We start from the raw sequence: 15,114 nt of genomic DNA on the forward strand, positions 1-15,114 counted from the left end.
TGACATGACTTTATCAGAATATGCCTAAAAGTTCCTAGAGTTGGACTGATATTCTCCTGAAAGCATGATCGATGAAGGCAGGAAGGCAAGAAAGTTCGAGTGGGGTCTCTGTCCTGACATCAGATAACACTTGTATTTGTTCGAACTCAGTACTTACTTGGTTGTTCTGGCCAAAGCACAGCTAGTAAAGAGGAACCTTGGCATTTTTTCTCCAGTAGTAGGGAACCTCAGGCCCTCGGCTTCACACCGCAGATCGGCATCTACTGCACCTGCTCAACAAAACAAGAGACCTAGGCCGATTACTTAGGCTCCTCCTTAGATTCTAACAACAGGACGCAGTAGGACTTGCCAACACTGTGACAAGGATCATGGGGGACTGATCCTGCTATTGCCTCAATAATACTTGCTGTATATGTGGGAGTGCTCAGCATTATGTGAGGGAGTGCCCGAGGAATCAGAAGTAGGCCAGACCTCCTATCCAGGGCAGGGCTTACAATCTCATGCAGCAGCATACAGAAGCCACCTCAGACGTGAGACAGGGTACGTACACTATTTGTAATCATCTTGCACATATTTTGATTGATACTGGTGTCTCACATTCATTTATTTCACATGCTTTTGCATCAAATTTGAATGTATTACCTGAAAGACTTGATTATGTGTTGTTTGTGTCTACTCCTGGGAGTTGGACACTATTGGGGGAGGTTATATACAGCCTGTGTTATAGATATAGCAGATAGAAAATTGGGTGTGGACTTAATAGAGATTGACACAGGGGCCTTTGATATAATCCTAGGAATGAACTAGTTAGCGGCATATCAAATCACCGTATATTATTTTCATAAGAAGCTAGTATTCAACCCTCCTAATGAGGAGTCATTTATAAATTAATAAAATTATTTAACACTTGTTCCCTCATGACTAATTTTTCTATTATCAAGTGTTTTAACCCGACTGTTTTCTCTAACTAGAAAAACCCAAGAAAGAAATTTATATTCAAGAGATTCTGGTAGTCCGAGACTTTTCAGATATGTTCCCAGATGAACTACATAAACTACCAGTGGACAGAGAAGTTGAATTCACCATAGACTTTCAGTCGAGCACCCAGCCTATTTCGATTACCCCTTACTGTATGAGTTGTGTTGAGATGGAGTAGTTGAGAAAACATATCAAAGAATTACAGGATAGTGGATTCATTTGACATAGTGTGCCCCCTTGTGGTGCTGGAGTCACATTTGCAAGAAAGGAGAATAGGACGTTAAGGTTATATATTGACTATAGAGGACTGAACAGAGTCACGATCAAGAACAAGTACCCCCTCCCCAGGATCGATGATCTTTTTGATCAGTTGTAGAGTACATAGGTCTTCTCCAAAATATATATGCGTTCAGGTTACCATCAGATAAAGATCAAGGCAGAAAACATTTCCAAAATAACCTTTCGAACCAGGTACGGACACTATGAGTTCCTGGTCCTGCCATTTGGACTAACCAATACATTAGCCATCTTTATGGATTTGATGAACAAGGTTTTAAGACAATTTCTGGATCAGTTCGTCATTGTATTCATCGATGATATCCTGGTCTATTCAAAAAATAGAGAGGAACATGCTCACCATCTGACTCAGGTTTTTCAGGTTCTTAAAGAATTGTATATAAAACTGAGTAAGTGTAGATTCTGTCTCGAGCAGACTACCTTCATAAGGCACATCGTATCAAAGAATGGAATGTCAGTGAACCCAAAAAAAATTGAGGCAGTGCTCGATTGGGAAAAATTGACCTCGGTCAAGGAGATATATAACTTTCTGGGGAGGCAGGTTATTATCATAGGTTTGTGGAAGGGATTTCTAGCCTAGCTGCTCCTCTGACTCAGCTCACAAAGAAGAATATCAAGTTCGAGTGGAACGAGGACTGTGAAAGGAGTTTTTCAGAGTTAAAGAAGTGGTTGACTATCACACTTGTGTTGGCATTGCCGAACGGGACAGGTGGATATATAGTTTATAGTGATGCCTCCTACCTGGGGTTGGATTATGTTCTGATGCAGCATGGGAAGGTTGGGTCCAGAAAGTTGAAGAGTCATGAGAAAAACTACCCCACCCATGACTTAGAACTTGCAGTGATTATCCACGCCTTAAAGACTTTGCGCCATTACTTGTATGGGGAGACCTTTTAGATCTATATCGACCATAAGAGCTTGAAACACATATTCACTCAAAAGGATCTTAACATGCGTAAGAGAAGATGGATAGAACTCCTCAAGAACTATGATTGCAACATTTTGTATCAACCGAGTAAGGGCAATGTGGTAGCTGACACACTCAGCAGAAAAAGTATAGGTACATTAGCTCACTTGATGGTTTTAGAATGCAGGACAATAAGGGCCGCACAACAGGTACGATTTCAGGACCTGAAGAGAGTCACATGCTTGGTCCACTTGATTGTTCAACTTGAGTTGATCCAGAGAATAAAGGAAGCCCAATTCACCGATTCCACCCTAGCAGCCCTCAAGAAAAATGTAGAATAAGGAGTTAATTCAGAATTTTGAGTCTCTACCAAAGGGTTGCTTAGATTTTAGGACAGGGTATGTGTTCCAAGTGACAGTGAGCTGAAAAGGAACATCATGACAGAGGCTCATAGCTCAAAGTTTGCCATACATCCTAGAAACACTAAGATGTATCAAAGTATACGACCCCGATTTTGGTGGAACAGGATAAAAAGAGATATGGCCGACTTTGTTTCTAAGTGTTTGGTATGTCAGCAAGTCAAGGCAGAGTATCAACGCCCAAACGGGCTACTTTAGCCATTACCAATTTCGGAGTAGAAGTGGGAACATATCATAATGGATTTCGTGACAGGATTGCCTAGGGCACGCTCAAGACATGATGGCATTTGGGTAATTGTTGACTGGCTCACCAAGTCTTCCCACTTCTTGGCCATCAAGATGATGGATTCCCTGGACGAGCTAGCAATAATGTATATCCGGTAGGTAGTTAGATTACATGGAGTGCTAGTGACGGTAATGTCCGACAAGGACCCCAGGTTCACTTCTCAGTTCTGGTCTAATTTTCAGCAAGTCATGGGAACGAAATTGTCTTTTAGTACTGTATTCCACCCTCAGACCGATGGACATTCAGAAAGGATAATCTGCACATTATAGGATATGTTCCGAGCTTGTGTTATTAACTTCGGGGGCCATTGGAATGATCATTTACCCCTAATAGAGTTCGCCTACAATAACAGCTACCAAGCAAGCATTGGCATGGCTCCGTACGAGGCCTTGTATGGTCGTCCATGCAGATCGCCGATTTGTTGGGAAGAAGTGGGTGATAAAAAATTGTTCGGCCCAGATCTTGTAGAGGAGACTACAACCAAAATAGTTAAGATCAGGAAGAACATTTAAATAACTCAGAGCAGGTAGAAGAGTTATGCGGATATCCAAATGAGGGATTTGGAATTTAAGAAAGGTGATCGGGTGTTCCTTAATGTCACTCTTTTCAAGAGAATCAGTAGGTTTGGTAAGAGGAGAAAACTAAATCCCCAGTTTATTAGCCCATTTGAAATCTTAGACAGAATTAGCACCGCCGCCTACAGACTGGCACTGTCTTCAGAACTATCTAGGGTCCATAATATGTTCTATGTGTCCATGCTACATAAGTACAACCCGGACCTCTCTCACATCCTAGCCTACGAGCCAATTTTGCTCCGGGAGGATTTGTCCTACGAGTAGATACCGGTGGGTATTGTGGACCGAAAGAGTAGAGTACTCCGTAACCGAAAAATTTCCTTTGTTAAGGTCCTATAATAGAACTACACACAAGGAGAGGCCACATAGGAGTTAGAAGCAGATTTCAGAGCCCAGTATCCTCAACTGTTTGATTAAGTGAGAGAAAGATAAATTTGATGGACCAAATTTCTTTTAAGGAAGGGATAGTTGTAATACGCTTAATTAATTTTTTTTTCAAAATTTAAATTAGTGTATAAAATTTTATTTTTTAATTTATGAGTTTTTATTTGATGTAAAAATTAGAAAACAAATAGGTGGAGGATGGAATTGAAAATAATTTTGGGAAAAAAGGGTGAAAATTTGGGTTCTGGGGGTATTTTTAAAAGAAAAATCAGAAATTAAGGATCAAAATATAATTTAGAAAAGATGTGTCACGTAGGACTGCCCACTCAGTAGCCCTGACGAACCGGAGCACACTGCGTGGTGAGGCACGCTGACGCGATGCCACGCAGGAGGCCATGCTGGCTACCCGCATGCCCGCGATCGAACGGTCCAGATTTGTTCCTGCGTGCATGGACGGTCCGGATCTGTTCCCTCCTCAGGCGTGGTTGGACGGTTGAGATCGAACGCGATGAACAGCTCAGATCCGTTTTCTATTTAAACGCGATCGTATAGCCTAGATCAAATCGCGATGAACGATTCATATTCACTTTCTATTTAAATGTAATCAGACGGTTCAGATCAAATGCGATGAAAGATCTAAATCAAAAAGAGACGGATATATATACATCACCTCACACCAAATCCTAACCCTAGCTACCAACCACACCCCCCCCCCCCCCCCCCCCCCGCGCCGGAGAAGAAGAACCAGTCGCAGGGAAGCGAGCCGACCGCCGTCCGCCGTCGTGCCGGAGCCACCTCCGACTGCCAAAAGAGGTAAAAAAAAATCTCATTCGCTTGAAATTCGATTTTGAATACCCTCATGGCTAAATTAGAGCAAAAGGACCGCGGATGAGTCGAAAATTGCGGGTAAAGCTCGGCAGCGCCGCCGTGAAAAAAATCAAAAATCGCCTCCGATGAGGCCCTTCACGATTCCCATTTCGTGCAATTTTATCATCATTATAATCACCATTCCTTTTTCTACAGGTTGACCAAAACAAAACACCCAACCGCGAAGGTGAGCCTGCGGAGTCGCCGCACCAAAAAACTCCACCGTCAGTAAGCTTATGTTTTTTACTTCTTTCAACCAACCGAAGCCCCTTAACATGTTTTTTCGCATAAATGAGCATAAAATCGGCCAAAACTGGCTGAAAACGGCCAGCCTAAGGCAAACCACCACCGTAGGCGACGATGTCGTCACTGGAGCACGGCGGCGGCGCCGTGCCGGAGTCCTGAAATTGGCCGAAAAGAGTTTCTAACACCGATTTTAGATTTTTTGGGGTTTTTCTAGGTACTTGGAGCATGTTTTAGTTCCAAAAAAAAAATTCAGAGAACCTGGAGACCACTAGTAGGCGCAACTACAAGTTTAATAGTTTGGACATCGATCCGAGTAAGAATCCCTCATATTATTCACTGTTATGGAATTGAAATTTAATTATAAATAATATGATATTTTGCATAATTTAGAATTATCGATAATTAAAGGTTACTAATGGAGCTGGAACCGGTTATTTATTACTGTTTTTCATGTTGAACTGATTGATTAATTTTATAGTTTTAAATGCATGATAATACACTAGAATTGGTATGATGATTCGATTATGTTTTATTGATGCATGTATTACTTGTTTTACGTGATTTACAATTAAATTGGACTGAAAATTAAAGGTAAACATAAAATTGTTTGATTAAGTAAATGGATAAATGGTAGCCTTACTAAATGTTTTGAGAGATGGTGGACGGACTGGGTACATAGGAAATCCTACCGTGAACGTTGTCTCATATCGGACGGAGTATCGAGGATTTGTATTTTGGCTCTCATACCAGACGAGGTATGAGGACGGCTCGTTTCACCCTTATACCGGACGGGGTATTGAGGGATAATATCTTTTGGCGCTCATATTGGACTGGGTATGAGGATGGCCAGTTAGTTGAAAATGTTGAATAAAAGTTCACGCATAGTAAAGACATCTCTATGGACCCCCATGGATACCAGTAGGCTGATAAAGGAGAAAGTTATTATTCCGACTGATTGAATATGAGATTATGATATTGTTTATGTTATTGCTTCTATAGATTGGTTTTGAAAATCTCGCTACAGTAAGTATGCGGTAAATAATTTTATTCATGATAAACGAATTTACTTAAATTAAGAGCTCCATTACTTATTCTTATGATTTCTACCAACCTTCATTTATGTGTCAGTGAGTAGTGTGATATTCTTATTGGACTCGTGTACCTCACTCTTTCATTAACTGTTTCAGATCAAGAGTACTAAGATCTAGAGCTCGATCCACAAGAAGGTTGTGAATAGAATATTTAATTGTTTATTTATTTATTTATTTATTTGATTTTTTATCGTTCTTTTAAAAAGGTCATTCTCGTAACCTAATTGGGTATTCTAAATTATTGTGTAAGAAATATAAACTATAATTTTATTTATTTCACTTCTGTATTCATTTATAATTTATTCTCTTTCAAGTTCTGAGTCATTATATTTTTATTTTATGTTTTTTTTTTATTCATCTGATGAATTAAAAAAAAATTTAAATTTAAGCTACTGAAAAACTGCTGGAAAATTAAGATAGCTGCAATATATATATATATATATATATATATATGAGATATATAAATACATAATTTTGTTGCAGTTGCTGAAAAAATTAAGATAGTTACAATATATATATATGAGATATATATATTCATAATTTTTTTTTTTGGGTTGCTGCAAAGATTAGGGCTGCTGAAAATTAGGCCCAGAAAATATATGTATATTTATATAATCTGAATTATATAAAAAAAAAAGAAAATTTGGGTTGTATCCCTGCCGCCATCGAAATATATATGTACATGAGAGATGTATATATATAATATGGAGGGTGAAAAACCAAAAAAAAAAAGAAAAAAGAAATTAGGCGGCTGTACTCCAACACCAAATATATATATATATGTATATGATATGTATATATATATATAATAAAAAAAAAGGAAAAGGGAAAAGAAAAATTAGGCAGGGGTTGTACCCATTGCACCAACACAGATATATATATATATATATATATATGATATATATATGTAATGTGTTCAAAAAAATTAATAATAATAGTAATAATATATATTTATAATAATTTTTGAAATTTTTTTAATAGTAAAGATATATCATATTTAATTTTTTAATTAATACATATATGTTTGTCCTTTTTGTAAATTTGAATTAAATATTATATATAATGTAAATTTATTAGGACTAACTGCATGTAGATAATTTAACATCCCTACGTTCAATAAATTCTCTAATCAAGTGGTATCTCTACAGAATGTGTTTGGACTTTTAATGCGATTTCAGCTCCTTTACTTGAGCGATCACTCTAGCATTGTCACACAATAATGGAACTAGACCTTCTATTGAAGGAACTACACCAAGTTCAGTTAGAACTTCTTCATCTAAATAGCTTTCTTAGCAGCTTCACCTGCTGCTATATATTCTACTTCGGTCACTAAATCAGCTACCATAGCTTATTTGAAACTTTTATAACTCACTGCATCACCATTTAAGGTGAACACATAATCAGATATAGATTTGCTATCATCTTTATATGAAGCAAAACTTGCATCGGTATAACCTTCCAATTTTAACTCAGATTCTCCATAGATGAGGAGTTGGTCTTTAACACTTTCTAATATTTCTTACTAGGATTTTCCTGATATCGGCTAGTCACTTCTAGTGCATAAGCCACATAAGGACGTGTATATGTCATAGTATACATAATAGCTCCCACTGTGTTAACATACGAGACTCTTCAAAAGTCTTAAAACAATTCTCTATACTTAAAGTAATTCTAGTGCCTATCTGTAGATAGTCTCTTTTATAATTTTCTATATTAAACCTCTTCAGAATGGTGTCAATGTATATAGACTGGAAAAGTCCAAGCAACTTCTTATATCTATCTCTATAGATCTTTATTCCCAATATATAAGTTGTTTCTCCCAAGTCTTTCATGGAGAACTGTTCAGATAGCCAAATATGAGTATTTTGTAATGCTGATATGTCATTCCCAATGAATAATATATCATCTATATACAATATTATAAAAATAATCATACTCTTACTAAACTTTTTGTACACACAAGGTCTCTCTTCATATATAACAAAATTGAACTTTTCAATTGTTTTGTTAAAACGAATATTCTAACTACGAGATGTTTGCTTTAATCCATAAATAGATCTTTGTAGCTTGCAGACTTTATCATGATCAGATGGGGATATGAAACCTTCAAGTTGTGTCATATATACATCTTCTTCTAAGTCACAGTTTAGAAAAGTTATGTTCACATCCATTTGTCATATCTCATAATCATAGTATGCAGTTATAGCAAGTAGAATCTGAATTGATTTGAGCATTGCTACAGGGAAAAATATTTCGCCACAATCAATTCCCTCCTTTTGATGATATCCCTTAGCAACAAGATAGGCTTTATAGGTCTCCACCTTTCCGTCTGCTCCAATCTTTTTCTTAAAAACCCATTTAAATTATGGGTCTTTATATGCGGCTATTATAAAGACCCATAATTTAAATAAAAATAAAGTCATAAATTAAATACGGAAGAGAAATAATAGAGTTAGGGTTTATCTTTCTTACACAATACTTTAAAATACCCAATAGGGTTACAAGAATGTCCCTTCTAAAAGAACAAATAGAAATTAAAGAAACAAACGAAAGATAAATAACTAAACAATCATAGGGCAACCTTCACTAGTTTTTGAATGGAGTCCGAGTGGTGAACTATTCACAATCTCCTTGTTGATCGGGATCTGGATCTTGGTACTCTTGGTCTGAAATAGTTAATGAATGGGTGAGCTACACTAACCTAGTAAGAATATTACACTAATCATAAATATGGAAAACAGAATATTGGTAAAAATCAGAAAAACAATCAATGGAGCCCTTAATTTAATGTAAATTCATTTACTATAAAGAAAATCATTTAGTCCATATTTGTGTAACAAGTCTTTCCTAACAATAACTTATGAAAACTCATATTCATGCATTATTATTTATCACATATAAGATAACAAGAAATGATAATTTTATATTTTTACCTATTTACTGGTATTCCTAGGGGTCCATAGGGATGTCCTCCTACTCGCGAACTTAATATCCAATTAAACAATTAACCGACCATTCTCATACCCTGTCTGATAATGGGCGCCAAATATTCCACTACCTCGATACCCCATCCGATATGAAGGTGAACCATATCTCCCAAACCTTACTAGTAAGGGACTTTCTAGCCCCGTTCGATTGAGTTAATGTTCACGGTACGGCTGCCTATGTACCGTGCCCATCCGCCTTTTTTCGGGTACTCAGTAAGTCTGTCCCATACAGATTTCTATCAATATAATAATCAACCACGCAATAACTATATCTCATTTTATACTCACAGTTTACTTAGACAAAAATATAGTTTAACACAATCAAATAACCAATGACCGAAATACCGGCACATAATGCAGGAGAAACAAATAACCAAATAACCAAAAAGACGCTAAAAATCATCATTGAGTTATATATAGTATAATAGTAACCAAATATAGTCAATACAGGAAAATAAATAGGAAATCGAAATGATCATAAACTTAGTGGTTCGGCTCCTCTAGTGACCTGTAATTATTTTTAAGATTTTCTAATTTTTAATAAAAATACACAATTATTAATTATTAAGTCTCAACTTGCCGTAATGGAGAAAAGGGTGAGGGATCTTTACCCGAATTGGTATCCGATATACTAAACTTTCTACTGCGCCTACTAGCGGTTCCCAGGTTTCCTAAATTTTCTTACGGAGATTAAAACACGCTTTACATACCTAAAAATACCCCCAAAAATCCAAAATCGATGTTAAAAATTTCTTTTTTAGTCAATTTTGGGGTTTCAGCACGGCAGCACTGACGTGCTCTGGCGACAACACCGCCTACAGTAGCGGTTTGCCTCGGTTTTGCCATTTTTGGCCGATTTTGGCTGTCTTTATATATATCCCTGCGAAAAAATACGTTAGAGAGGTCTTGGTTGGCCCAAAAAATCAGAAAATAAAAATCTATCAATGGTGAATTTTTCGGGTGCGGCGGCTCTGCCAGCTCACTTTCGCGGCTTGGATTTTTTCTTTGGTTAACCTGTAGAAAACAGAACGGTGAACACAATGGTGAAAAAATTGCACGAAATGGGAAACAGGAAGGGGCTCATCGGAGGAGGTTGTAAGTTTTCCTCGCGGCAGCTCCGCCGGGCTTTGTCTACGGTTTTCGGCTCACCTACTATTCATTTCGCTCTGATATGGCCACAAGAGTGCTCGAAATCGAATTCCGAGTGGTTAGGAGAATTTTTATCATTTTTGGCAGTTGGTGGTTGACTCCCTTCTTCGACGACTGGTCCTTCTTCTTCCGCGGAAAGCTGGTAGCTAGAGTTCGGGTTCAGTGTGATAAATATTTATACTCACCTCGCGTTAATTTGGACCATTCATCGCATTTGATCTCAATTGTCCGATTGTGTCTAAGGAAAAAACATATCCGGACCGTCCACAGGTGCAGGATCGCTTTTGGGTCGTCCGATCGCGGGGCACGCAGATCATCACTGTGGCCTCCCGCGTAGCACCGAGTCAATATGTCTTGTCATGTGGCATGCTCTGATTCATCAAGGCTGCTAACTAGGCGGTCTTACGTAGCCAAATTTTTTTTATTTGCATTCTGATCCTCAATTTTTTATTTTTCCTTTAAAAATGCTATCCGAATCTAAATTTTCACCCATTTTTTTCAAAATTATTTTTAATTTCATCCCTAACTAATTTTTTTATAATTTTACATTGAATTAAAATTTATTAATTTTTAAAATAAATTTTTTATATATTTTATAATGTTAAAATTAATTAGGACTAAATTTCAGGTTCAAGTATTACAGCTATTATAATAAATAAAATTATTGTAAAATTTAATTTGAAATTAAATTAATTTATAAAATTGTTTTATTAAATAATAGTAATTAAAAAATAGAAACATATATATATGAGATATATATGTAAGTATTTGGGGGTTAAAAAGAAAAAAAAAAGGGTGGATGGATGAGTTCCAAAATAAATTTGGACATCTAAGGGAGAGTCCAAAAGGAACTCCTCCACACATGCCACCTATATATATATATATATATGATATAAATGTATGGGGTTTTTTGAAAAGATGTAGAGGTAAGTTGAAAAAAATAAGCCCCACACCAAAAAGAAAAATTGGTGAATTTTTCTATTAAGATTTTGTGAAAAAATTTTAACACATATATTATTTATTTTGTCCCTACATTTTACTAATTAAAGAATTTAACAGTAAATATTAGTTTTGGTGTCAATACATATAGAATATTTGTGATTTTGAACAATTTTAATTTGAGAAACCGCTGTTAGGTATATTTTATATTTAATTTTTAATCTATAATATAATTTTTAAGCACAAATAGATCAGATTAAATTATTTTTTAATTTTTGCTGTGTGTTATGTATATATTACAATCCTTTAGTAATATCACATCGATAGATTTTTATGTTTAAATTATATTGTTAAATTTTAATTTTTAATATTAGATCTTAAACATTTGAAGAGTTCAAATATTTGAATTATTATTTAGTTATTTTTATTTTATATTTGTTCTTTTTATTCATATGATGAATTAAAAAAAATGTTTAAATTTAAGCTACTAAAAAATTAAGGTAGCTGCTGGAAAATTAAGGTAGCTGCAATATATATATATATATATATATATGAGATACATAAATACATAATTTTTTGCAGTTGCTGGAAAAACTAAGATAGTTACAATATATATGAGATATATATATATATATATATGTAAGTACATAATTTTTTTTTTGGGCTGCTGAAAATTAGGCCCAGGAAATATATGTATATGAGAGATGTATATATATAATATGGATGGTGAAAAACAAAAAAAAAAAGAAAAAAGAAATTAGGCGGCTGTACTCCTACACCAAATATATATATGTATACGATATGTATATATATATATAATAAAAAAAAAGGAAAAGGGAAAAGAAAAATTAGGAAGGGGCTGTACCCACTGCACCAACACACACACACATATATATATATGATAAATATATGTAATGTGTTAAAAAAAAAATTAATAATAATAGTAATAATATATATTTAAAATAATTTTTGAAATTTTTTTAATCGTAAAGATATATCATATTTAAATTTTTAATTAATGTATGTTTGTCCTTTGTGTAATTTTAAATTAAATATTATATATGATGTAAATTTACTAGGACTAACTACATGTAGATAATTTAAACAAAATTAATTTTATGAGTTCTAAACTCATAATTTTATTCTTGCTTCTATGAGTTCTGAACTACAGAAGAAACATGAGGATATGGATCCTCGTGCAATAATCGATCATGTTAAGAAGATGTATGGTGCATAAAATAGGACAGCTACATACTAATTATCTAAGTCTTGTTTGGATCTAAGTTGACTGTTAAATATCCAATTTGTCCCCATATTTTAAAAATGATTGGTCTCATTTAAGAACTTCAAAAATTAAGGTGCACACTGGGTAAAGAAATCGAACCTTATTAGATATGGTGAGAGCAATGATGAGTTTACATATCTTCCAATTTATTTATAGAGATATGCTTTAGAAACTGCAGCATATTTGTTAAATAAAGTACTTACTTATTCAGTCTCTACAACACCATATGAGATGTGGAAAGGACGTAAACCGAGCCTTAAGCACGTTAAAGTTTGGGATTTTCCAACTTATGTTAAGAGATTACAAATTGATAAGATTGACTGAAGATCTGATAAGTGTATATTCATTGGGTATACTAAAGAAACAATGAGATATTATTTTTATCACCCATCTGACCATAAAGTTTTTGTGGCCAGGGGAACAACATTTTTGAAAAGGAAATTTCTTTTTGAAGGAAATTATGGTAAAAGAATTGAACTTGATGAAGTTTAAGAAACTAATAAATCAATACAAGAAGAGGATCATGAGAAGTAGGTTGAGCAACATTTACTAGATATTTTGAAGATGACAAGGAAGTTGTGGTCTCTATTGGTTGAGGTTCAAGAAACAAGTGTTGTTCAAGGACTAGTTAATGAACTTGTTCAAAATCAGATTAAACAGCAACATAATCTAGTACAAAGTGAGCCAGTTGTACACGAACCTCTTAGAATGTCTGCTAGATAACGTCGTGCACCATACATGTTAAATCTTTTAGTGCAAGATAATATAACTAATGAGGTTAATCATGATGATGATGACCCCAAGACCTATAAAGAGACTGTCCAAGGTTTTGATTATGAGAAATGGTTAAAAGTCATATCATCTAAAACGAAATCCATAAAGGTCAACAAACTTTGGACTTTGATTGAAACGTCAAAGGATATAAAGACTATTGGTTGTAAATGGGTTTTTAAGAAAAAGATTGGTGCATACGGAAAGGTGGAGACATATAAAGCCCGTCTTGTTGCTAAGGGGTATAATCAAAAGGAGGGAATCGATTGTGACAAAACATTTTTTCCTGTAGTAATGCTCAAATCAATTCAGATTCTACTTGGTATAACTGCATACTATGATTATGAGATGTGGCAAATGGATGTGAATAACTTTTTTAAATGGTGACTTAGAAGAGGATGTGTATATGTCACAACTTAAAGGTTTCATATCCCCATTTGATTATGATAAAGTCTGCAAGCTAGAAAGATCCATTTATGGATTAAAGCAAATATCTCAGAGTTGGAATATACGTTTTAACAAAACAATTGAAAAGTTCAATTTTGTTAGATGCGAAGAGGGACCTTGTGTGTACAAAAAAGTTAGTGGGAGTACGATTATTTTTTTAGTATTGTATATAAATGATATATTACTCACTGGGAATGACATACCAGCATTACAAAATACTACGATTGGTTATTTGAACAGTTCTCCATGAAAGACTTAGGAGAAACAACTTATATATTGAGAATAAAGATCTATAGAGATAGATCTAAAAAGTTACTTGGACTTTCCCAGTCTATATACATTGATTTTATTCTGAAGAGGTTTAATATAGAAAATTCTAAAAGGAGCCATATACCAATAGGCACTGGAATTACTCTAAGTAAAGAGAGTTGTCCTAAGACTTCTGAAGAGAGAGAAAGAATGGGTAGAGTCCCGTATGCTAACACAGTGGGAGCCATCATGTATACCATGACATGTACATGTCCTGATATGGCTTATGCATTGAAGTGATTAGCCGATATCAAGCAAATCCTAATAAGGAACATTGGAAAGTGGTAAAGACCATTCTTAAGTACTTGAAAAGAACTAAAGACCAACTCCTCATATATGGAGAATCTGAGTTAAAACTGGAAGGTTATAACGATGCAAGTTTTGCTTCATATAAATATGATAGCAAATCTATATCTGGTTATGTGTTCACCTTAAATAGTGATGCAATGAGTTAGAAAAGTTTCAAATAAGCTATGGTAGTTGATTCAGTGATCGAAGCAGAATATATAACTGCAAGTGAAGCTGCTAAGGAAGCTATTTGGATGAAGAAGTTCTTAACTGAACTTGGTCTGGTTCCTTCAATAGAAGGTTTAGTTCCATTATTATGTGACAAAACTAGAGCAATCGCTCAAGCAAAGGAGCCAAAATCGCATCAAAAGTCCAAACACATTATGTGGAGGTACCACTTGATTAGAGAGATCATTGAACGTGGCGACATTAAAATTCGAAAGATTGATGGAAAAGATAATGCAGCTGACCCGTTCACTAAGGCTCTTGGTGCAAAGGAGTTTGACAAGCATAAATGGAAGCTACCATAGTTTGTTTGGAACTTTTTTAACTCACGGCATCACCATTTAAGGTGAACACATAACCAGATATAGATTTACTATCATATTTATATGAAGCAAAACTTGCATCGGTATAACCTTCCAGTTTTAACTCAGATTCTCCATAGATGAGGAGTTGGTCTTTAGTTATTCTCAAGTACTTAAGAATGGTCTTTATCACTTTTTAATGTTCCTTATTAGGATTTGCCCGACATCGGCCAGTCACTTCTAGTGCATAAGCCACATCAGGACGTGTACATGTCATCGTATACATGATGGCTCCCATTATGTTAGCATATGGGACTCTACCCATTTTCTTTCTCTCTTCAGAAGTCTTAGGATAATTCTCT

At 35.1% G+C, this 15,114-nt stretch overlaps 1 pseudogene; it reads left to right on the plus strand.

The window, feature by feature from the left end:
* The first annotated feature begins 14,087 nt into the window (after nt 1-14,087).
* LOC148253542 (secreted RxLR effector protein 161 pseudogene) lies at nt 14,088-14,755 on the plus strand (annotated as a pseudogene).
* Nucleotides 14,756-15,114: the final 359 nt, after the last annotated feature.

The sequence above is a fragment of the Carica papaya genome, chromosome 6 (genome assembly GCF_054855325.1).
Source record: "Carica papaya isolate Zhongbai chromosome 6, ASM5485532v1, whole genome shotgun sequence".
In the NCBI taxonomy this organism is placed as follows: Eukaryota; Viridiplantae; Streptophyta; class Magnoliopsida; order Brassicales; family Caricaceae; genus Carica; species Carica papaya.